This window comes from Macrobrachium rosenbergii, chromosome 20 (genome assembly GCF_040412425.1).
Source record: "Macrobrachium rosenbergii isolate ZJJX-2024 chromosome 20, ASM4041242v1, whole genome shotgun sequence".
In the NCBI taxonomy this organism is placed as follows: Eukaryota; Metazoa; Arthropoda; class Malacostraca; order Decapoda; family Palaemonidae; genus Macrobrachium; species Macrobrachium rosenbergii.
In genome coordinates, this window is record NC_089760.1 from 48340903 (window position 1) to 48365267 (window position 24365).

At 45.6% G+C, this 24365-nt stretch overlaps 1 protein-coding gene across 1 annotated transcript in view; it reads left to right on the plus strand.

Moving 5' to 3' along the window:
• LOC136849338 (ubiquitin-protein ligase E3B) overlaps positions 1-24365 on the plus strand; it is a 961194-nt gene that overhangs the window by 813707 nt on the left and 123122 nt on the right. The gene's annotated exons all lie outside the window — the stretch shown is intronic.

Below are 24365 nucleotides of genomic sequence, written 5' to 3' on the forward strand. Positions count from 1 at the left end.
AAATGTATCATTACTCTTGGCTCTAGCTAATATTTTCCTCATCACCCTATTGAAAATTACTGCTGAGTTCATGATTCTGAATGGCAACCTCTTGAACTGGTAAACTCCAGTTGAAACTGAAAAATGCTGTTTCATATAAGTAACTTATCAAGTAATTACCTAGCTAATGTATCTACCTCACGTGGCAACTTTTTGAATTTTGTGGTAGCGCTTCTTTTGTTTATTATGTAGGCAACTCCCTGTCCACTACTGGGGGGAAAAGGAGAAACCAGCAGCAGCCATATCAGTTTGTTTCTCCCGGTCATGATGTTGACATCGTGCCATTTGCAGCAGCCTTGTTGGGATTTTCCAGTTGTTATTTCATATTTGATGAAGTACAGTTGTTTTGTTCTGGTTGCACTCCGGCTATAGGCAGTTTATTGTTATAATTGGATTAGTTTTCAACAGAGTATTTAGAATTATGTCGGATTCCAGTAGTTCGAGCATTCGCTATCACAGTGAGTTAAGCTGTAAGGCTAGGCTGACTAAAGCTTGTTATGATTCTCATACAATCTATATGAAATGTAGGGGCCAAGATTGTAGTATGGATAAAACCTGAAGTGAATGTTAAGCGTGGGGTAGTAAACAGTGGAAAGTTCTTAAGGCTCATTTAGACAAGTTAGAGAGAGATAGAAAGAGGAAAGCGGCTTCTAGAGCTGAAAAACGCCCTCTTAGTTTAGAGGCTACACTGAAATCTAGTTTAGAGGGTAGCCCTATTACTCTCCCTTTACTCCTATGCCTACTTTTTCTCCTAATACTGGCCCTCCTACTGATCATCCTACTCCTGTGGCCCCCTGGATTCCAATCCTAATACCTTCGCCAGTCTCGAATCTAGAGTTTATAAGAAAATTATTCTAGTTGTAAGTATTTTTGCAGATTTGGGAGCTTCCATTAAAGTGATTATGGAAAAAGTGTTTTCTGAAAAGTGCAGTGTGATAGTGTAGTGCAAGTGGAGGACATGGCTATTTGTCCCGTCGGTTCTCCTAGACCAAGGTCCCTGTCCTGCTCCCCAAACCCGGGAGAAGACATACCAAAAGTCCAAGGGAGGCTTATGGGGTTTGCCCATGGGTAGTCGCCCCCTCAGCCACACCTGTTGTACAGTCCCAGGTGTTGGCAGACAGCCATTGGAAAGGCTTGTCCAGGGATATCCATAAGTTGTCCTCAAGCAATTACAGTGTGGATAGGAAGTGCCGCAAATGTTACCTGGACTCTTCCCGACCTCTTAAGCTGACAACCTTGGTCAAAATCTAGTTCTGCTGGAGGGCCCAGCATCTGTTAAGAGGTACAAGCAGTCTCTTTTCAGACCTTCTTGCAGTTACTCTGTGGACCCTTGTGTTTCTGCTCCTGACCATTAGCACCCATCTCTGTCTCCTTTGGACAGTCCGGAGACCTTCTCACTTGAACGCTTGACTTATGTTCGAACCTGATCGCCCACTCCTGGCTCCCAAGCACCCAGTGCCCACTCACAAATGTTCGATGTCTGCAATGGAAGCGTACGGCGCCCCATCTTGAACATCTGGCACCTGCTCCTGAGCGCCTGGCACCAGCTCTTGAGGGGCCAGCGCCCGCAACTGAGCGCCCAGTGCCCACTCCCTGGTGCCCATCACCTGTATCATCTTCTCAGATACTACGGTTTTTTTCACCTTCCCCAGTTAGACCTCCAGCAACGTCTCCTTTGCCTGTGGACCCTGATGATCTTGCTTTGGCTCCTATTAAATGACAGTTAGCTCAAATCATGGGCTTACTGAAGAAAGGTCCTCCCACTTCTAAACCTGCTCAGGACGACAACCTGTCTCTGATTTCCTCAGAAGAAGATGTTTACCAAGAACCTGTGGCTCCTTCGTCATATGCTGCCTTATTGCAGTACGTGATGGTGAACTTTCCCTTCTTTTTCACCCCAGCTACCCCTTCTTCACCTTCTTCAATGTTTTTAATGCGAAACCAACTGGATGTCAGGACACGTCTCCCCAAGATGGTCCTTTCATCCTCCTCTAAGAAGTCATGTAAGGAGATGGAAGCCTGGCTTTCTGCCACAAGAGAACAGGGTAATGCATCATTTGCCTTTCCTCCTTCTTGCCTAGTTTGCAGGAGGTACTTGTCCTTCATAACTGGAGAAACTCCTTCTTTGGGAGTCGCTGCTTCCTCCCACGGTGACTTCTCTGGTCTAATCGACTCGTCTCGTCGCTCTGCTTTCTCGTCGACCAAGATTTTGTTCCATTCCGCAGAACTGTGTCATCTAGTCAAGGACAAGTTTAAAGTTTTTGAAGTCCTCAGTTTCCTTGATTGGTTTGTGGGCGCATTGGCCAAGAAGATTGAGGACCATCAGGATCTTGTTGTGGGCATCGCCTCAGACTTCAGACTTGCTTGGGGTTTTGTCTTGTGCGAACAAAGCCATTAGAGATGGCTCTCTAGAGCTTTCTACCCTCGTTACTTTTGGGATATTAAAGAAATGAGATCTCTGGTGCTGTTTTACTTCTGAGGGAGTTACCCAGACTCAAATGTGCAAGTGTTGGCTTGCATCTAGGACCATTAAGAAGAGCTCTTCCAAGCCAGTGCAGAAAAAGTGAGACAGAAGTCCTTCATGTACAGTACCTGTAGGAGCCAGACTTCTAGAGTTTTGGGAGAAGTGGCTGATCAGAGGAATGGAGCCCTGGATCATCAGTGTTCAGAAGGAGGGCTACGTTGTCCCCTTTTGGAGAGCCCCCCCCCCTATTAGTCACCCCTCCCATCTCATTGACAGAGTACTTGGTAGGCTCTGAGAGACATTCGGCCCTATTGGATGAAGTTTCCTCCCTCATTCAGAAAAGGGCCATATACGAGGTTCAGAACACCAGCATGGGGGGGGTTTTACATTCGTCTCTTTCTGGTTCCGAAATCATCGGGGGGTTAGAGACCAGTCCTCGATGTAAGCGCCCTCAATCATTTTGTCTTGAAAACAAAATTCAAGATGGAGACAAGCCAATCAGCCATTGCACCCATTCACTAGGGCGACTGGATGGTAACCCTAGATATGCAAGATGCATATATTCACATCCCAGTTCATCCAGTTTCCAGAAAATGTCTGAAGTTTGTCTTCCAAGAAAAGATATACCAGTTTCGTGCCCTTTGCTTTGGCCTTTTGGCGGCCCCTCAGGTGTTCATTTGAGTACTCGCTCCTCTTTTGAAACAGCTCCATTTGTTAAGGATCAACGTCACTCTTTACCTAGACGACTGGCTTCTTTGATCCCCGTCGAAGGACAGGTGCATTAAGGACACACCCAAGATTCTTCTGACAAGGAGCTGGGCCCTCTTATAAATCTTCAGAAGTCACAGTTCACCCCTTCACAAGAGATCCTCTATCTGGGGATGACGCTGAACTCTCAGGTTTTTTGAGCTTTTCCATCCCCCAAGAGGATATCCAGCTGCCTTCAGATAGTCCAGAATTTTCTAGCTCTTTCATCTTGTTCAGCTCAACAGTGGATGAACCTATTGGGGACTCTGGCCTTAGATGTTTGTCAGACTGGGCAGATTACGTATGATCTTAGGTGTCTGTCAGACTGGGCAGATTACATATGGGAGTTCTCCAATTTTACCTGAAGGCCAACTGGAACAGAAAGATAGCCGGACAGTCATGTTTTTCCAATCACCCTGGAGATCAAATTGGACCTGCAGAGGTGGCTGTCAGAAGGGAAGTCTCTTCATCCTTTGGATCCCGACCTATAATTCTATTCTGATGCCCCAGACATAGGCTGGGGAGCCCTGCTAGACAATCAAGAAGTCTCCAGGACGTGGACCCCTAATCAACAGGGCTAAGATATCAATATGAGAGAGCTGAAGGCAGTCAACTAGGCCTTCAGAATTTTTCCTCCGTAGTCCGCAATAAGACAACAGTGGTACATGCGGGCAATACCATGGCCTTGCCCTATATTTGAAAGCAAGGCGGTACCAATTTCTTCTCTCTCTGCCAAGATACAAGAGAATTACTGCTGTGGGCAGACCGAAATCGAGTGACTCTGATCACCCGCTTTATCCAGGGAAAGTTAAATGTGGTGGCAGACAAGCTGAGCCGTCATAAGCAGGGCCTTCCCACCGAATGCACCCTGGATCCACTAATTTGCCTAGATCTGTGGAAGTTGTGGGGCAAGCCAATGATAGACCTGTTTACCACATCCAGGAACCATCTTCCTGTTTTGCTCGCCAGTTCCAGATCCTCTTGCTTGGGCCACGGACGCCATGCTATGAGATTGGTTGATTCTAGACCTGTACGCCTTCCCACCCTTCAGCATGATCAGCACCGTTTTGGCCCCTGAGAGAGTGGTTCCCGAACCTTCTACATCTGTTGGTGTACTTCCCAAGACTGCTTCCCCAAAAACCATTTCTTCTCAGACAACTCCACTTCAGAAGACACCACCAAGTGTTGTCTGCTCTTTCCCAGACAGGCTTCAGACTGTCTGTAAGCTGGTCAGGGCTAAGGGTTTTTCAAGTGGAGCTGCAGAGGTTATTTCTCAGTGCAGAAGAAAATCTTCTAGCCTTGCCTATCAGGCCAAGTGGTCAGCCTTTCCGCGGGGGTGCCACAATTGCAATATCTCATCTTCTGAGACCACTGTAACTCAGATTGTGGATTCTTTCCTTTTTCTGAGAAATACCAGGAACCTGTTTACATCTAGCATTAAAGGCTATCAGGCTATGCTTAGCTCAGTCTTTAAGCATAGAGGCCTGCGTCTCTCTTCTAACTCCAATATTAAGGACCTGTTAAAATCTTTTGATATGGGAAAGCAGAAAAAGGACAATTCTTTGGTCTTCTGGAATCTGGATGTGGTCCTGAAATGGCTGACGGGCCCATCTTTTGAACCCCTTCAGTCTGCTTCTCTTCGGAATCTGACACGCAAGACTCTTCCTCTTTGCTTAGCTACAACTAAACACATCAGTGAAATACAAGCCATTGACAAGACAGTAGGTTTCTCTCAAGGAGATGCAGTTTGCTCCTTCATCCTAGGCTTTCTGGCAAAGAACGAGGACCCGTCCAAGCCATGGCCTCGTTCATTTATGATTAAGAATTTAATGGGTATTCTGGGTCATGAGGAAGAAGAGAGAATTCTATGTCCAGTCATAGCTCTGAGATACTACCTGAATTAGACAGAAAAGATCAGGCGTACATCTGATAACCTTTGGTGTTCAGTAAAGAACCCATCTTGTCCTATGTCAGAGAATGCCTTGTCATTCTTCCTGAGAGATTTGATTAGAAAAGCACACTCCCAGATCGAGGAGGACATTTTACCAAATTTTAAAGTGAGAGCGCATGAAATTAGAGGGGTGTCTACTTCCTAGGTGTTTAGACATAACTTGTCTTTGGCCTCTATTATCCAATTGACCTACTGGAAGTGCAGGTCCATTTTTGCCTCTCACTACTTGAAAGAAGTAGAAACAGTGTTCGATGATTGTAGTACCTTGGGGACGCTATTGGTGGCTGGCATGGTATTAGGTGAAGAATTATAGGAAGTACTCTTTTTCTTCTACATCTTGTGTAGGGTTTTCGAGTTTTTGGGGAGCCTGGGGGTACAAGGTACCTGGAGTTTCCAATAGTCTTAGTTGATAGATTGTGGTTTTTATCAAGTTTTTTTCAGATTAGGTGACAGTGTTGTCTGGTTTTTATCTTGGTAATGTGCCCAGGGCAAGGGCACCTTATTGCATGCTTTTCTAGCCATCAGGCATATCCTCCGCTAAAAAGCTCCCATTTGAGTTGAGTCACCCCACGGTTCATCAGCCATGCCACTGCAGGTTAAGATGAGCACCAACCAGAGGCAGTATCCACCTACAGTAGCTCTCTTACCAGGTAGGGAAACAGCAAGCATTGCATTCAATTCTGGTAGATTTTGTTTTAAGGTCATTATCACGCTTTAATGTTTTGGAGTAGAATATGTCCATGTATCCCACCTCCATTCAGTGTGGGATTCAGCTGTGTAATTACTTGGTAAGTTACTTATATGAAAATGATATTTTCATAATAAAATAAAGTTTCATATATACTTGCCAAGTATTTAAAGAATCAAAGCCCACCCTCCTTCCCTCTATGGACATGAGGGCACAAACAAATTGATGTGGCTGCTGGTTGTTCCTTCTTCCCCTGGTAGTGGGCGGGAGTCACTTACATAATAAACAAAAGTGCTGCTGTGTAATTCAAAAAGTTGCTGCGCAAAGTAGATACATTAGCTTGTAATTACTTGGTAAGTATACAGTATATGAAACTTAATTTTATTATGAAAATATAATTTTTCTCCTTTTAATCCTGTTCCATTGTGATCTGCCGATATCCCTTGCTTAAGTCCACCTTTGTGAAAAATCTGTCATTGCAAAGTTTTCTCTCCATAACCCATAGGTTTGCTGTTTGAAATTGTTTGACTGAACCATTTTTTTCATTATCACTGTTGGCAAATAGTATGCAGAAGTTGACCTTTGATGATTCCCATTTCAAGCAATCTCTTCAGCTTCTCCCGAGATTAGTTTCCTCATAGCACATGGTAAAGGATACATCCATGCTCTGACTGGCTGCTGTGCCATCACTTCAGTGCAGTGCTTTTTCAACAGATTTTTTCCTAGAATGCTGGTTAAGATGTCTTGTTATTTCTCCAGCAGCTACAATACCTCCAGTAATGCTGTCATCTTGGTATGTCTCCTTTTCCTTCAGGGGTTGAAGTTCCAACCAGTCCTCACCTGGGATTACTTGGTCCTCGTCAGTTTCTTCCTCAATAATGGTTGCACTTAGGCATTTTTCTTCTTCGAGAACAGCTACTGCTGTTTCATTTGCTTCCCTCTCGTTGTAGCCTGTCATGATGTTTGCTGGATGTTTTCACTTCACCATTGACATCAACCTGGTAGTCCATGTGATATACCACCACCTTGACTTCATGTGGCCCTCTGCACTTGAACTGCAGCTTTTTAGCCTCTGTTGCCCCTTCGACTTGGGACTACCTTGACGTGGTGAGGGGGCTCTTGAACCCCAGAAATTTGTTCCTGGGTTCGAGTCCAGGAGTCTCATATATCATTATATATTTCATTGGATTAATTTTGTGGAATTTTTCACTTTTGCTAAAATTTATTGGACCTGATAAATAGGAAAAGATATAGCTTGGAATGGGTTTATATTCAAAGCTCAATAGTGGGAACTGTGGTAGGACCATCAACTATCTGACAATGTTTGGACCTGAGAGATATTAGACTGACAGCCCAAGGGCTGAACTATTCTTTAGGGATGGGCCACAGATTCCAGGGGGAGTCTGTTCTGGGGATAGGACTCTTGGCATTCTTTCCGGTTTGCCCATAATATGTTTAGGGTGGGGATGATGGTATTCTTGTAATACCCTTAGTCCTAGCAAGTGGGTTTGACTTACACTTAGCCACTCTAATCGTGTTGTGTCATCCCCTGTGGGGTAGGGTAGGGGGCGGACATTTGGGAGTCAGCTCTCACTTGTGCCATTAGTGGAAGAATAAACTCCATGAAAGGCTGATGATATCTTTTTAAGGTTTACAGGTTTAATTTTTTCCCCTCTCAAATCTTTGTGTCTTGTAGCTATAAGGATTCAAATATGCCTGGGCAATTTGATGACTGTTTTGGCACTGTTGGTGAACTCTGGACCATTTGCGAATAACTTGCGACATCTCCATTGACCAAAACGTAAATAATGTAGATAAGTCTGACAAGCCCACAAATCCAGTGGTACATGCTCCTGATAAGAAACAGAGTCCAGAAAAAGTTTTTAGTTCCACGTCATCAAAAAAGGAAAACTTGAAGAAATCAGTCGCAGCTAACAAATATAATGTCCTCCTTTGTACTGTCTTACCACTGGATACTGATTATGAAATCATAACCAGAATATTTGAGTGCCATGGAGTAATTAAGGAAATTAAGATGAATTTTATGGAAGAAAGTGAGGAATGAGAGGCTTGGATCTCTTTCACAAACAGTCAAGAACAAAGTAGATCTGTTCAAAGCATTGATAGCAAGTGAAGGATTAGACATAATTGGTATCACAGAAACATTGATATGAGATGAAACAAGAGACTTTATAGGAGAGCACCAAATAGCAGGATATAAATTGTTCAAAAAAGATAGACCCAATAAAAAAGGTGGAGGTGGTATGTTACATGTCAAGGACCAGCTCAGTCCAATAGAGTGTAAAATTACAACAGCTCAAGAAGTAATTGGCATCAGTATAAGCAGTTTATGGAAAAATTTTAACTCTAATACCAGTGTACAGACCTCCCCATCGACCACAAATGTCTGACGAGGAACTGTATGCACTGGTAGGATAAGAAATAAACAAACTCTGCATAATAATGGGAGATTTCAATGCAGCAGTACACTGGGACACTATGACCTCCACATCAAACTTAGAATGCAAGAGACTTGCAGAATTTGTCAAAAATGAATTTCTCCACCAATGGGAAACAACATACCAGACATCGCCCTATCAACAGAAGATAACCTAATGTCTGACCTTTCAGTAGATGTAAATTTAGGCAAAAGCAACCATAGAATTATTACATTTCATATTAATATTCACCATAAAAAAGAAAAGAAGATACTAAAGAGATTAGACTACCATCAGGGAGACCTAAAAAAACTAAAGTATGTTAAAAATCTATAGTACGACAAGAACACAGACATAGATAACTAATGGCAAGTCTTTCTAGAAGAATATGCAGAAAAATGCTCCAGATGTATACTATTAAAGAAAATATAAACAAACAGCAACCCTCAGCCTAAGTGGTTCAACAAAGAAATTAAAAATAAAATAAAAGAAAGAGACAATGCAGAGATCAGTGACTCCACACCCAACACCAGAAGAAGCAAGCAGGCATAAAAGGGATTTTGACAAAGGAAAAATCTATTTCTGAGGAAGGTCCCGTGTCACCCGGTGAAATTCCATTACAGCACGAATTTCTAGGTATAATAATGCTAGATATACCAGAGAAAAAGAGCTTCCAGGAAAGCTGGGGTTACTACCCCCAGTCGAGCGTCTTCTAGGAAGATGTCGGTATAAGGAAGGGTGAGTGAATTACCACTACCACGGAAACATACTCGAAAGATCTCTCCTTATCAAAACCCCTGGAACAGAGCGGTGAGCCGTTACAGCCCCTACACTCAACACCCGCCAGGACGGCGACACCAGCGCCACCTACCTCATTCCATGCTAGCACTAACCCCAGACTTGGCATGTGCAAGTAGGGGAGTACTAGGTGAGTCAGGGAGGGTCACCGGGTGACACGGGACCTTCCTCAGAAATAGATTTTTCCTTTGTCAAAATCCCTTTTCTGAGTTCAGTCCCGTGTCAGCCGGTGAAATAGTGATAGAGAATCATGCCAAGGCTGCAACTACGAGGAAAAGAGGGTAATCTGAAGAAAAAAACATAAATTACGAAAATAATTTTAATCAGGGAATCTCTTACATGTAGCAAGAATACTAAACCTAAGGCACATCAAAAACTTAATACTATGAAAAGTGGGGAAGTCCCCGGCACGACGGGGAAGAGGCCCCAAAAAATCTTAACATTACTAAAGCATATTGAAACATGAAATGTGCATAAGATAAATGCATATACAATCTTAAAGCTACACACGTAAACTTAGGCTAAACACGTAAGAGACAAAATCAATGAAAAATAACATATACAGAACATATACATATATCTGGGGTACATGGAGCAAAATAAAAACCGCCCAGTACCCCACAAGAAAAAACAATCATAACATGTCAGATTACAGTTTCCACTCAACAGAGACAAGATACATCAATATGAGGAGCCAGGCAGTGAGGCATGATCAACCAGGAGGATAAGCAGAGAAGTAAATGAGGCAGGCGGGCGGGGGGGAAAGGATAGGACAAGGATATGATTAGTTAAGGTGGGGAGATGACACTTCCCACAGCTATGGTAGAAAATTTCAGGGCTTGAGCGATTTTTAAATAGTGGCGTTTAAACACTAGAGGTGATTTCCAACCCGTAAATTTAGATAGTTCTGAGAAGTCCATATTATGAAAGTAATTAATGGAAGTAGCAACTGCTCGAATATCATGAACCTTAGGAACTGAATCTGGGTTGGCCTGTTTAATAAAATACAGAATTTGTTGTCTTATAGCATTCAGTGAAAGTGTACCACCTTTCTCCCTGATAAAAAGAGGACCCGACTTACTCTGTGGAGTTCTTAAAAGGTAAGATTTAAGTGTATAAACTGGACATAAAGACTGGTCTTGAGGAAGGGCACCACCTTCCAAGGAGACCATCTGTCTTGTGGGTCTTCGTTCTTGGCTAAAAATCTAGGGTCAGGGAAAGGAGGACCTCTCCGGACGGGAGGAAGTTCACAAAATTATCACCTCTAGTGAGAGCCGATAGCTCTGAGATTCTAGCACCTGAAGCCAAGCTAATCAGAAATAAAGTCTTCCTTAACAGATCCTGATAAGAGCAATGAAAGTTGTCCATCTCTGATGCTAACTTAAGGACGTCATTGAGAAACCACGTAACAGAATGTGGGCGTGATACGGGTCTCAGACGAGCGCATGCTCTGGGGATGGATGAAAAATAGGAATCTGTAAGGTCGATTTTAAAGCCGTATAGAAATACTTTCTTCAGGGCTGACTTGACTGTGGTAATAGTGGCCGGAGCAAGGCCTTTCTCAAACAGTGATCTAAAGAAAGAAACTCCTAAATTAGTCGTCATGATTTTGGCTTCAGATGCTTTCAGGAAGGAGGCTAATTTTTTTGACTGCTGAGTCATACTGTCTAAGAGTAGAATCTCTTTTATCTGATTCTAAAAACAGAGTGTTGACAGGGTCAATGTTTGTTCCTTTTGGGCTGCGAATTTTATAAAGTCCATAAAACTAGGGCATTCTGAATTCTTGAGGAAGCTGACACAGTCTTGGTTTGTACTGTCTGGGTCAGTATGGGCTTGGGAATCCAAGACTCCGCAATCCAAGTTCCTGAAGAAGAGGGAACCAATTGCTCTTCGGCCAATAGGGGCTACTAGGGCTGGTTGACCTTTGAATGTCCTGAGTTTGTGTAATACTTTCAGCAGTAAATTTATTGGAGGGAACAGATAAATTTTCTCCCAATTGTTCCAATCCACTGTCATTGCGTCTGTGGCGTACGCCTGAGGGTCCAGGTTGGGGGCCACGTAACAGGGGAGCTTGAAGTTGCTCTCCGTCGCGAACAGATCCACTTGGAGACCCGGAACCTGGCGGCAAATCCATTTGAAAGATTCCCCGTCCAGGGACCACTCCGTCTCCAACGGAGTAGCTCTGGACAGGGAATCCGCCACCACGTTCCGCACCCCGCTAGGTGGGTGGCTGACAGGTGCCAGCCGTGCTTGTTCGCCAGGGAGAAGATAGCAACCATTACTTGGTTTACTCGACCTGATTTGGAGCCGCCCCTGTTGATGCAATGAACTACCACTGCGCTGTCCAATACCAGCCTGATATGAATCCGGTTGGGGCGGATTTTCTTTAGAGTTAGAAAGACCGCCATAGCTTCCAGGGTGTTTATATGGAACTGCTGAAACATTGTGGACCACGTTCCTTGTACTTTCTGTTTTGGTGAATATCCCCCAGCTGCTTAGGGAAGCGTCTGTATGAACAACTAGTGCCGGAGGGGGAAATTGAAGCGGAACTGTTTTGGACAGGCCTCTGACTGTGGTCCAAGGCCGCAGTCTTGTCTTTAAGATTCGAGGAATAGAGGAGACCTTGTCTCTGAGCTTGACATTGGCTCGACTCCGCCACACTCTGTTTATGTCTTTTAGTTTCGCTTTTTAAGAGCAGGTCCGTCACTGAGGCAAATTGAAGAGACCCAAGGACTCTTTCTTGGGATCGGCGGGATGCCGATTGATTTTTGAGAAATTTCCTGGTGAGAGATGCTATCTCTTTCCTCTTGGGAGGCGGGAGAGATAACAGCGTGTGAGAGGACAGATCCCACTGGAGACCCAGCCACTGAAACCGGGACTCCGGAGTCAGGCGGGACTTCTCTCTGTTTAGTTGAAAACCTAACGACTCCAGGAAGTTGATGACTATGGACGTAGCCTTCTGACACTCCAGAACTGTTGGTGCCCAAATTATCCAATCGTCTAAGTACGCTGCTAGGGATATCCCTCGGGACCGGAGTTGTTGCACTACCGTGTCCGCCAGCTTGGTGAATACCCTGGGCGCAATGTTTAGACCGAAGGGCATGACCCTGAAGGAGTAGGCTTGATTCCCGAGTCTGAAACCGAGGAACTGAGAGAAGTTCAGCGCAATCGGGGACGTGATAATAAGCGTCTGAAAGATCGATAGAGGTGGTGACGGCTCCACGCGGAAGTAGAGTCCGTACCTGAGCTACCGTAAGCATGCGAAATTTGTTGCATTTTATGTAGAGATTTAGACGCGACAGATCCAGGATCACTCTTTGCTGATCGGAGTCTTTTTTGGGAACAGTGAATAACCTGCCTTGAAACTTTAGGTGCCTTACTTTCTTTATTGCTCGTTTGTTGAGCAATTCTGTCACGTAATCCTGTAGGATTGATGTGGGTGGCTGGTAAAATCTGGTTAGAGGAGGAGGGTTCTTGATCCAGCTCCACCCTAGTCCTTTGGACACAATGCTGTGTGCCCAAGGGCTGAAGGTCCATTGGTCCCTGAACCAATACAGGCGACCACCTACCAGATTGTTCTCAGTGGGAGGGAGCGGGTTTGTTCCCTCTACCACGTCCAGGCCTTCCTCTTGGGGTGGTGTTGGGTTTTCCTCTATGAGGGGCTCTGCCTCTTCCCCCCCTTGCGATCCTATTAAGGCTGTGAAAGTATCCACGGCCCTCATAGGTGGGGTTGTATGCTGGCGAAGCAACATACGAGGGCGCAGCAAGGGAATGAGCTGGTTGGACCAGCACATACTGTTGGGGGTGAGCCTTGGAGGTGGAAGGCTGTGCCACTGCCGAGACCGGGACGGCTTGAACTACCGCCTGATGGTGGGGCCTCTTATGCCTCCTGAAACGTTTGCCTCCTCTCGTCTGGGGCCGCCAGATTCTGGGGTCTTGCGCTTGTAGGCAGAAATGCCCCAGCGAGACTCTGGTTGGTTGGCCCTTGTAGCCTCGGCCATAACATTTGTGACCTCCTCTTCTGGGAAGAGGTTAGGCCCCAGATCGAGCTCTTAACGAGCTTGTTAGGCTCGTGGCGGATAGTGGCATCGGCAAAATGAACTTTCTGCATTCCAGTCTGGCCATGATGAACTCGAAAAGGTCAGACTGAAAGCCAGCCAGCAGGGACTTAGCCAAGACCTGAAAGAATGGCTCGTCCCCGCGCAGGAGACGGCAGTAGCTTCCAGTAAGGCAGACGGAGTTCAAGGACCGGGCTAACTTAGTCCGGGCATCAAACTCCGCCTTCAACAAAGATTCCGGCAGCTTGGGAGCTGCTCACTGAACTGTGAGGAAGCACAGAAGGGGTCCAGTTTCCCGACAGTGAAAGTGGGACGGAGCGTCCACCCAGAACTCATCACTTCCTGGGAATACCAGGAAGTGGGGTCTGTCTCCCTCAGCTGCGGTAACGGATTACCTTCAAAGCACGCTCGGGCCGTAGCCAGAGCGACTTTGTTCAAGCAAGGGGTGGGCAGGTTGTCTCCCAGGGCGAACATTGTGAAGTTGCCCTTGAAAGGAGTCAACTTCGTATTTTCTGCCTGCCACTCCGTCAGAGTGCGCAGGAGAGCCGACTGAGCTTGGTCCCTAGGGACGATGACAGTCTCCCTAGGAACCTTATCCGACCGAATCCATGCTTCCTCCGTTAATCTCACGAAGCCTGGGTAGGGGGGCAAGAGATCGGCGGGGAAGAACTCCAATTCCTCCAGCCGTCTCGTACCAAGACCTTCAACCGTGAGTTTGCCATCATGTTGGATGGCACGGAGGGCGAAACGCCAAGGGTTACCGACATCGAACGGCGGGAGGTCCGCTGTGTCGGGGATGACATACTGGGGTTCGGCTGGGGGTGGGCGAGCCATTCCCGCCAGTATATTATCATGACTGGCCAACTTTTCTGAGATTTTACTGAATCTCGTGTCCAAATCCTCCGTGAACTTCCTGAAAAGTTGGTTCGCAAAGGCCTCTGCGTCAAAGGCAGGCTGGCGAGGAGGGCTTGGTTTTGCAGCCCTCTTACTCGCGCCTTTGCCGGAGGAACCAGACTTGCTCCCGGAGGCTACAGGTGCTGAGACCTTAGCCTTCGACGGGGAAGGGCGTGCCTTCTTGGAGGACGAGGACTTATAGCCCTTCGCCTTCCATGAAGTCTTCAATTTCAACTTGGGGATAGCAGACGGAGCTCTATCACCCAAGGAGGAAGACTTCACAAAACCTGTGAATGAAGAAACAGATGAAACTGGGGAGTCAAAAAGGGGGGGGCCCGCCCCAACAACCTCACCTACCTCGCTACTTACTACCTGGTCCTGCTCGGTATTCATGGGTTCCAGGTCTAAGTCTAAGGCGGCGACGTCCTCCGAAACCTCGGCGTAGAGGATATCCACTTGGGGTGGCTGGGTCGCATCCCGGATTTGCTGGATGATGGGGTGGCAAGATCTTCTGGCACTGCGGCCGCCACCCGTGCGCCGGGTAGAGCAGGTCCCTCAACTTAGCGCCGAGGGCGTAGGGCTTCCCGACGGAACATTCCTGCCAAACCCAGCCACCCAGGCCTGGAGGGATTCCAAGGCAGACTTCTTGGAAGACTCGTCCGCCTGCAAGAAAACCAACAATTAGCCAAGAACGAAAAACAGTCCGGGAACCTTGTAAACAATATACAATATGAGGAGCGTAAACGGAGGAAGACTGTCACTTACCGACTCATCCTGGACGGTTGCGCATAGAGCGAAGCAAACCTCACAACCATCAGGGTGCCAAACTACCAGGTCGTCGAGTCGGACCGCACAACCAGCGTGGGTCCGGCACACCACGTGACCGTAGGGTTGTTGGAGGAAGCGGTACACCCGGCTCCTCACAGCGAACAGTCTGTAAGTAGAAAAAGTACATGAACCCACCACCCTAAGCAATCTAAAGCCGGCAAGGCCGGGAAATTCGACTACAACCGGAATACTCCGGCGGAGAAGAACTCCCTTATCATAAACTGGGCCAATAAGCTCTAAATTACACAGAGTGGAAGGTAAAAGCTTCCAGACCCCGGAATACTCCGGGGAATGAAAGAATGAGACACCAAGAACTCACCACAAGGGCTGCCAGTAAAAATAACGGCGGAGCCCCCGGGTGTAGAACTGGCCTCACGTATATATATAATATAAAGGAGGAGAGTACTCCGTTAGATAAACAGACTTATCTAAATATATCAATTCATCAACAATAACATTAAACAAGTGATGGTACAAGGGTAAATACTCCGGAGACCGGAGTGATCCGCTCCCCTTATATAATATAAATCCCTTCCTCACTTACTTCCCCGCCGGAGAAACAAGATGGGCAAGATGCTCGTGTGTTTATAACATAAGCCGGAGCAATTATATTTTACCCTATCTACGTAACCCGACGGGGAGACGAGAGGTGTGGGATAGAGTGTCGAACACGTTCGAGCTAACGAACCACCAACACCAACACAGCGATGCTAGGGACTGTATGGGAGGGAGCGAATCCCTCTACCAAATGGAGGAGTCCCTGAACTCGGAGAAAACGCCATCTAGCGTCACCCGCGCGAGTAGAGCAAGGCTGGAGGGGTGGTGAGGGGGGGGGGTGGGAGGGGAGAGAGGTAGGCTACCAAGAAGGGAACAGGAGACAGGGGAAAAACATATCACCCGCTCAACTGCACCCATACCTCCAAGAATAATGAAACTTGGGAGGGTAGCCTACTACTACTGGAAGCTACCCAGCCCGATGCCCGACTCCTTCCTAGGCGAAGCCTAATAGGGACCTAACCTAGTATAGGCTAGGAAAAAGGGAGGAGTGCGGAGGGGGGAGGAGGAAGCAACAGGGAGAGAAATTTTGTGCCGAGAACCAACCGGGATCGAGAAGAGGGGGCAAGGAGGCGACTAGCCTAGAGGAAACACATCCAAAGAACTCTATTCCCCCAAATGAAGGAAGAGAACTAAGGGGCTCACTCTGCCCACCAAAAAACGACCCCGGAGGAAACAGCAACCAAAACTCCCTCAACCTGATGATCTCCACACCCAGGGCAAGGGGATGGAAGCAAAACAAGCCTACTCCACTAAATAACCATCACACATAAAAATGGGAACAAAAATGTGCTCAATAGGGTGCGTAGCCTACCTCGGGGAAGTGGTTAGATCTGAGGCTGCCGCCACCACGAGGAGGTAAACAAAAATAAAATAAAATAAAAAGAGAGCACCATCTCCAAGAATAAAATAATTAGCCTAATAGAGACCAAAAATAATAAGGAACCCAACCTGGGGGGGGGTACCTGGACGGGGCATCACCCTCACAAAGGCTGACAGGCCAATGAAACGTAATTACGTGAAACAAAGGGGGGAGCCACCGCAGGGAACCCACCCGGATGGGAACCAAGGGGCAAAACTCTATCTATAACGACAAGGAGACAACCCCAACAGAAAAGAACTGATGGAGTCGCCTCGCGGTCGACATGGCTGGCGGAGGACGCCGTGGCGTCATAATAAGATCTCAATATTTATGAAAAGACGAGACCATAACAGCCAAAAAAATAGAACAAAACCCCACAAGAAGATGGTACTTAACTTGGAGATGGTAAAGCTGCTCGATGACATGGCGAAGATGAAAATAATCCAAAAAAGGAGGACGAGCACACAAAAGAAATCAACGCAATCACGTGCTAGAAAATGGAATGAGGTAGGTGGCGCTGGTGTCGCCGTCCTGGCGGGTGTTGAGTGTAGGGGGTTTTGATAAGGAGAGATCTTTCGAGTATGTTTCCGTGGTAGTGGTAATTCACTCACCCTTCCTTATACCGACGTCTTCCTAGAAGATGCTCGACTGGGGGTAGTAACCCCAGCTTTCCTGGAAGCTCTTTTTCTCTGGTATATCTAGCATTATTATACCTAGAAATTCGTGCTGTAATGGAATTTCACCGGCTGACACGGGACTGAACTCAGAAATAACTGTGTAGAATGGTGGAGAGATTAGTAAGAATGCAAAGATAAATGAGGATAAGAGAGTTGTATCAGTTTGTAAGGAAACCCAAAAGAATTCTTTACGCATGTTCATAGTAGGAGAAATAGCAGACTGGAGCGAAGATTGGCTAACTAATAGAAAACAGAGTCGTAATAAACGATGAAGAATCAGAATGGGCAGATGTGACAAGTGGAGTTCCTCAGGGTTCTGTCCTTGGCCCGCTGGTGTTTTTGATTTACATTAAAATAATGATGCTGATGTAGGCTTAACTAGCAGGATAGCCAAATTTGCAGATGACACCAAACTAGTAGTAAATGCAGCAGAACCAAATACAGTGGAAAGTTTTAGAAATGATCTAAGGAAAATAGGAGAGTGGTCAGAAAGATGGCAAATGCCATTTAACTTGGGTAAGTGTAGTGTTACAAATAGAAGCAAACAACCCTCATGCCAACTATATGCTGCTTGGGAATGACATAAATAGTGTAGAAGAAGAAGAGGACCTTGGAGTCATTATTACTGAGGACTTAAAATCTACAAAACAGTGCATAAAAGCTGAAAAAAAGGCACAGAAACTAGTGGGATACATAAAGAGGCAGTTCAAATACAGAAACAAGGGAACAGTGCTGCAGCTCTACACATCAATAGTTGGACCTCATCTTGAATATGCAGTACAGTTTTGGTCACCAACACTAAGAAAGGACATAAATAGATTAGAAGGGGTACAAGCAAGAGCCACAAAGTTAATTCCATCCATCAGGCAAATAGGTTACCACAGACAACTAGAGAGCATGAACATATATGGCTTAGAAACACGACGATTGCGAGGACAACTAATACAAACATTCAAAATACTGAAAGGCATAACAAAAGTAGACAGTAACCTCTTCACATTAAACAAAAACCAGACAAGAAATAATGGATGGAAACTAGAACTGAAGAGATACAACACATCTCATTGCAAGAACTTTTTTACATACAAGTTATGTGACGTGGAATAAAACTGCCACCAGAAGTTGTAGACAGCAACAGTGTGGAAGAGTTTAAAAGAAAGCTAGACAAAATCATTAGAACGCTGTGAATGAACAGTAAAACTTGCTCCTAGAGATAAGTGAGCGCACGATGTCTCCTTGGATGGACTAATGAGTCTTTGAGACATCTTAATCCTTGTAACTTCTTGTAACTCCCTGTCTCTATCGCTCTTTCTTCTCCCTAACACCCCTTCTACTCTCTCTCTCTCTCTCTCTCTCTCTCTCTCTCTCTCTCTCTCTCTCTCTCTCTCTCTCTCTCTCTCTCTCTCTCTCTCCAACCCTCCCTGTCTCTTTTGCTCTTTCTTCTCCCTAACACGCCTTCTACTCTCTCTCTCACTTCCTTTCCCTCTTTATTTCTCTCACTCTCTCCCTCTTTTTCTCTCTCCAACCCTCCCTGTCTCTTTCCCTCTTTCTTCTCCCTAACACCCCTTCTACTCTCTCTCTCTCTCTCTCTCTCTCTCTCTCTCTCTCTCTCTCTCTCTCTCTCTCTCTCTCTCTCTGTCAGCCCCTTCCCAACCCCCCCCCTTTGGTGCCATTGATGTCTGACCTCCACAGTAGTATTTTCCAGATAGTAAGTCGTGTAGTGTACAAAAATTAGGTATGATAAAGTCGTAAACATACTAAGTCTGTGGGAATAACTAGCCCTGTTTCACTGGCAGAACCAGCCCTGTTTCAGGAAAGCCCTTCCACCCACACCCCCTTTGGTGCCCTTTTGGTGCTAGTGATGTCTTACCCCCACAGTGTTCTTTTTGAGATAGTAGGTCATATGTGTACCAAGTTTGGTTGAAATTGCTCAGTGCATTTCAAAGTGTATGTGGAACATACACATACATATGCATACATACATATATCCATTTTTATGTATTTATAGACACACACACACACATATATATATATATATATATATATATATATATATATATATATATATATATATATATATATATATATATATATATATATATATATATACACATACATAATATATGTAATATACATATTGTTACAGATTTGGCTGCTAAATGCTTTGAAGGCATTGCTTAATTTACACTTTGGCCTGAAGGGCACCTAAACACAACCAAATCTGTAATGAAATGTAACAAACAGATTACTTACCCAGTATATTACATTAACACAATAAAGCTGGTCGCCATTGAAAGCTGGTTGTAAATGAGTTATTAAATTTCCTTATTCACACAGTGAGCAAGGGGATAACTGAGGGCTGGGATGCAAGCTAGCCTGGCAAATTAAGTTGTGAAATCACAACAAACAGTCAGCGCAATATAGGATATCTGGGGTTACTAAGGAGATTTACATGGATCAGTTACACAGTAAAATAATGTTGACTGGTGTGCAAACCAGTAGGATAATTGGTAAGTAAAGAAACATCATTACCAGATATTTACATAGCTTTCAAAATAGTATTCAAAATAATTTTGAATCGTAAATGAAGAGCCTCGGCCCTAGATTGACAGTCTTGCAAGAGACCAAGGGAGCCGGTGGCTGGGTTGCAACGGAGTGAGTGCCTCTTCGAGGCAAGAATTGCAAGGCGGTGGTTGCAGAACAATGAGGGGACGAGACAGCACGGTTCTGGAAATAGATTATTCCAGTTAAACTTAATACATAAAGGACCCTATCAGTAGCATTAATGTATCACTATTGAGGGAGGTTTCAACTTTGGCTTGGGAAGCAAAGGATATTCTTCCCTAACTTAATTCATGCAAAGAACAATAAATCATTTAGTTTACACGACAAGGAACACTCAAATGCATAGTAGCAGGAGTTTAGGAGATTTACTTGGAGGGGAGAAGAAAGGAAATGGAAATAGGAAATCTTAGTCTTAGGAAAAGTATACTGGTACTCAAGTTAATTCACAGACACATACTGTGTTATCTTCCACATTGCACAGAATTTTCAATGAAAGGAGGCATTAATTGGTCCTCCCTCAACTTACAGGGCTTGGCGGAGGCTGGAAGGCCTTGACTCTCCCCTGGGATAATACTTGCACTGGAAGGATTCTAAGACCAGTAAATAGCTCAGGGCAGGATTAAAGTTGTAAGTCACCTCTATAACAAGGGGGCATAAAGGCTTACTATCATTTAGAGGTCCTTCTCATTCTAACTTTCAAGTATACGGGCTGTAACTCCATCCCTGGGTCCTAGTCTAACTATATTATCCACAGGAATTCCCAACTTATGGATTCTTGCAATAGAGGTGGTAGCTTAATATTTATGACAGCTCCCCCCCCCCCTTGAAGCAGGCCATCCACTCCCTTTCAGACGTGAAGGTCTGTATGAGAAAAGAGCCACCAGCCTCTATGACTTTTACTTTCCTTCCCTCGCTTTACGTGGTCTTGTCTATGCAATGCAGCTAATTTCAGGGGACACACCTAACTTCTAGAGGGAAAGGTGACCTAAAAAAAATCCTAACACTACTCAAAGGTGTCTATGGATATTTAATTATCTTTTGTTTATGACACTCAAAATACATGCCTAACAAGTTTCAATTTCTCACTAGTCTTACATAAGATTAGCTGCCGTAGTACCCATTCAGTTGACAATGAACTATCTTCATACATCAAGTTTTATAAAATACAAAGTTTCTTACTTCTATGATAAATATAAACCCAAAGGATTAATAAATGTAACTCAATGCAGCAATGGCTAGGATGTGTCCTTCAGCCTGCAAGGCTAGAGGACAGGTCTGAATTCATATATCTTATCTAATATAGGTAGTATAACCCAATGAGAGGTACCCGAACAACCTTCTCTGGATTTCTGGTGCCTGGTATACACTTTACCCAAATGAGGTGCTGTGCCAAGTGTGCCAGGAGTGTACTAGCTCTAACATATGGACAATACTTGATTAACAAAATTCTTTCTATTACACTTACCAGGTTACTCCTGCTAATTACAGGATCTTGTCTAGGATGTGAGGTATGAGGTTACTTAAGCAGAGATCACTCAGGCTACCTCCCCTGGGTAGGTGCCAAGATCACTCTGTGATGGAAGAGAGGCACTGTGCCAATAAGACACAAGAGCCAAGGAGAGCTCGTGGCACTTATTAGGCTAAATGGATCTCTTCCGCCCCTTCTTCTTCTTCTTCTTCTTTGGGTTCCTCCAAGGTCTATCTATGACAGTCCTAGGAGGTTATGAGGGCACCGACTCTGGTGAAAGGCCAGAAGTGCCGTCGGGAGCGAAGTCAGGGGTAACCCCAGAGGCTACCCGAAGGTTCCCAACTCCAGCTGCTGTGACATCTGAAGCAAGGGCAGTAACAGCTTCTGCATCTTGGCAGGACAGTTCCTGGTCGACCAGAGAAGGTGTAGCAGCAAGTTCTGCCAGAGGGTCATCCTCTGAGGACGGAAGTGATGAGGAAGAATAATCATTGGGTGCTGGAGGCTCACAGTTTGCGAGGACCAACTCAGTTAAATTTGGTGGATCTCGTGAAGGAGGGAGGATCAGTGGCTTGATCTGGCACTAGCACTGGCACCAAGTCAGGGCCAGGTACAAGGTTCAATTCTGGTAACTGCTGAACGTCTGTGGTTGACGGAGAATGGCACTGCTCTGGGCGCTCAAGTGGCCCTGGCAGAGATTTCAGGTCAGGAGTGCAAAGCCCCTAGATGAGCCTGAGTTGGGCTGAGATAGAGATTCCTGTCCTAAGGGGAGGTTGGAGCCTCCGGAAACGTTCTTGGTTTTGGTGACAGCTGTGGTGCTTGCTGGGGCATCCAGACCAATTTGTGGAATGCCCTTTCATTTTGCCAGTCTTACAGTGGTACTGGTTTTTGTTAATTTCCTTTTACTGTGAGGAGGAAGATTTTGGTGGCTTTCCTTTTGTGAGGAGGGAGGACTTGGCTTTGCCTTGCACTGGGAGTGCTCCTTCTGCAAGCTAATTCGGCAGGCGGAAGGTGATTCTGTGCTGGTGTCAGGTAATGCTACAGTCGATGCCTCTATTACGGAGGTAGCCTGGCAATGGAGGGGTGTTGGGAGAGGCCATCCCCAGAGGAGGTTTTGTCCCATCAGGAACTTGACTCTGTGCCTAATCTTACCACACTAATGCAGTTTCTGAGTGCCCCAAGGAAGATGTCGTGACCTGGAGCTTGACTGTAGGAATGGACTTAGTATGATGCTCTACTCAAGTCATTGTCCAACAGTTCTTTTTGTCTACAGTGGCACTAGGTGGCCCTTGGGATGCGGCAGTTAGGCAGATCAGATGTGGTGTCCACCATAGCTGGCAGGTCAATTCTGACAGGCTAGAGTCATCATTGGGTGCTACTGCGACTGCCTGAGTATACAACTTCTCAGGTGACGTGCTTGGTAGAGGTGCTATGCTTTGGGCAGGCAGGATATCCAGCACTGTAATGTCTGGGATCGCCACAGTCTTTGCAGGGGCCTCTTGGATGGCCTTGTTTGCCTATGGTGATGGTGGGTGGAGAGGTTTGCTTGTCAATGGGGTCTTGAACTACTTAGAAGGGTGCTTCTTGATAGTTCCTCCTTTAAAGTAAGGCTCTGATTCTGAATGCCCCTTTTTATGGCAGTGGGTACACACTAGAGGCTTGGAGGGAGCCTGTTCTTCGGGCGATCCGGCCCTGAGAGATGTCCGGGTGGCACTATGCGCCGGTAAGACGTTCTGGAAGATGGGTTATAGGTCTTCCAATTGTCAGCCATATGACAGCCTTCCATGAGTGTTTTGGGTTGCTTGTCATTGAGGTACACAGTGAGGGGCCCAGGAGCACACTGGAAGAAATCTTCCAGCATCATCCAATTAAGCAGGTCCTCAAAATTAGTACACATCATGGAGTCGAGCCAGTGCTGACCAGCTCGGGTCTTGTGATAGGCCCATTCAGCCCGGGTCTGACTGATTTCTTTTGGGAGAGACCTAAACCTTTGTCTCCTTTTCTCCGGGGATATCTCTAAGTCTTAGTGATCACCTTCCAAACTTCCTCAATATTTTCCCTTGTACAGTATCCAGCGAGCAGAGGGTGGCCTTTACTTTACCTTCCATATGCTTGTAGAGAAGTAATGCCCTCTCCATCTCTGTGATGCTGTGGTTTGCTTTTCACTTCTAGTTCCTCCAACTACACCTCTGGTACTTCCTCCAACAACACCTCTGGCTCGTCTTCAGCCTACTTTGGTATCAGTGAGTTGATGCTGGATATAGAAGGATTATGCAGAGCAGGTATGGGGTTAGAGATATGTTGGCTGGCTAGAGCTGTGGCACTGTCTTGTCATGCCTTCTCAAGCTTGGATTTTTTTTTTTTTAGACTAGCTAGCTCATACTTCCTTCTTATTTTTCTGCCCTTCTCTTTCTGCTTTTGCTTTGCACTTCCTTTGTTCTTCTCTCTCCTTCTTCTGTCTTTCTTCTTATTCCAGTTCATTCTGTCTTTGCTCCTCCCTTTCTTGTTTCTTCCTTTTGGGTGTGGCATCAAGCCTTTCCTGTTCCCACTTGGTGAGCTCTTTTCCCATGAGACCTGCCTCCTTTCCTGTATTCATGAAGTTTTGGTACTGTTCTGCTGACATGGTTCTGGTAGGTCAGGACGTATTAAAATGGTTTTGGGAATTAAAATGATTTTGGGAAGTGTCCCTTAACCTTGGTGGCACTTAGATGGGATGGCACCTTTTAATAAGGTGGCTCTGTGGCCGAGTGTGCCGTTCAAAGGTCACACTGATGGAGTGGCCCTTGGTTAGTAAAACCTTATGGGTGGACTCGCTCTTGTTGGCACTGGGGTGCCAGCAGGTGTCAAAGAATGACAACAGGTAGCAGCACAAACCAATTGTACTAAAAGGAAATGGCCCTCTGCACAAAGAGCTCTGCTTTGCGCAGAGGGCCATGAGTAGTATAAAAAGAGGAAAAGAAAATGAATAAAACAAAACACTTCAGGTCGGTTACTCGATGACAGTGCACCAGATTAGTGGCACTGTGAAAGAGAATCCCTTTGGTTGGCATTCGTGGGTGGCTAGATCTGGAGAACTAGGGATGTGGCTGACTCCCTTTCGTGCAGAGTCTGGAGCAGTCCTTTGGGTTCAGTGTCCCTTAGACCTGGTATTAGAGGTGTCTATCACTCGCGGAATGCGCTTACGGTATACGTAAGTCTTGAGGGGACCCACTCGTGCCAGACAGTTCCAACTGTGGTTAATTTTAACTTGCACCCAAAATTCTTCTGTTATGCAGAGGTTTTTTACTTTTCCCATTCTTTTTCTTTGAGAAATGGCTCAAGTACCGAATACTAACT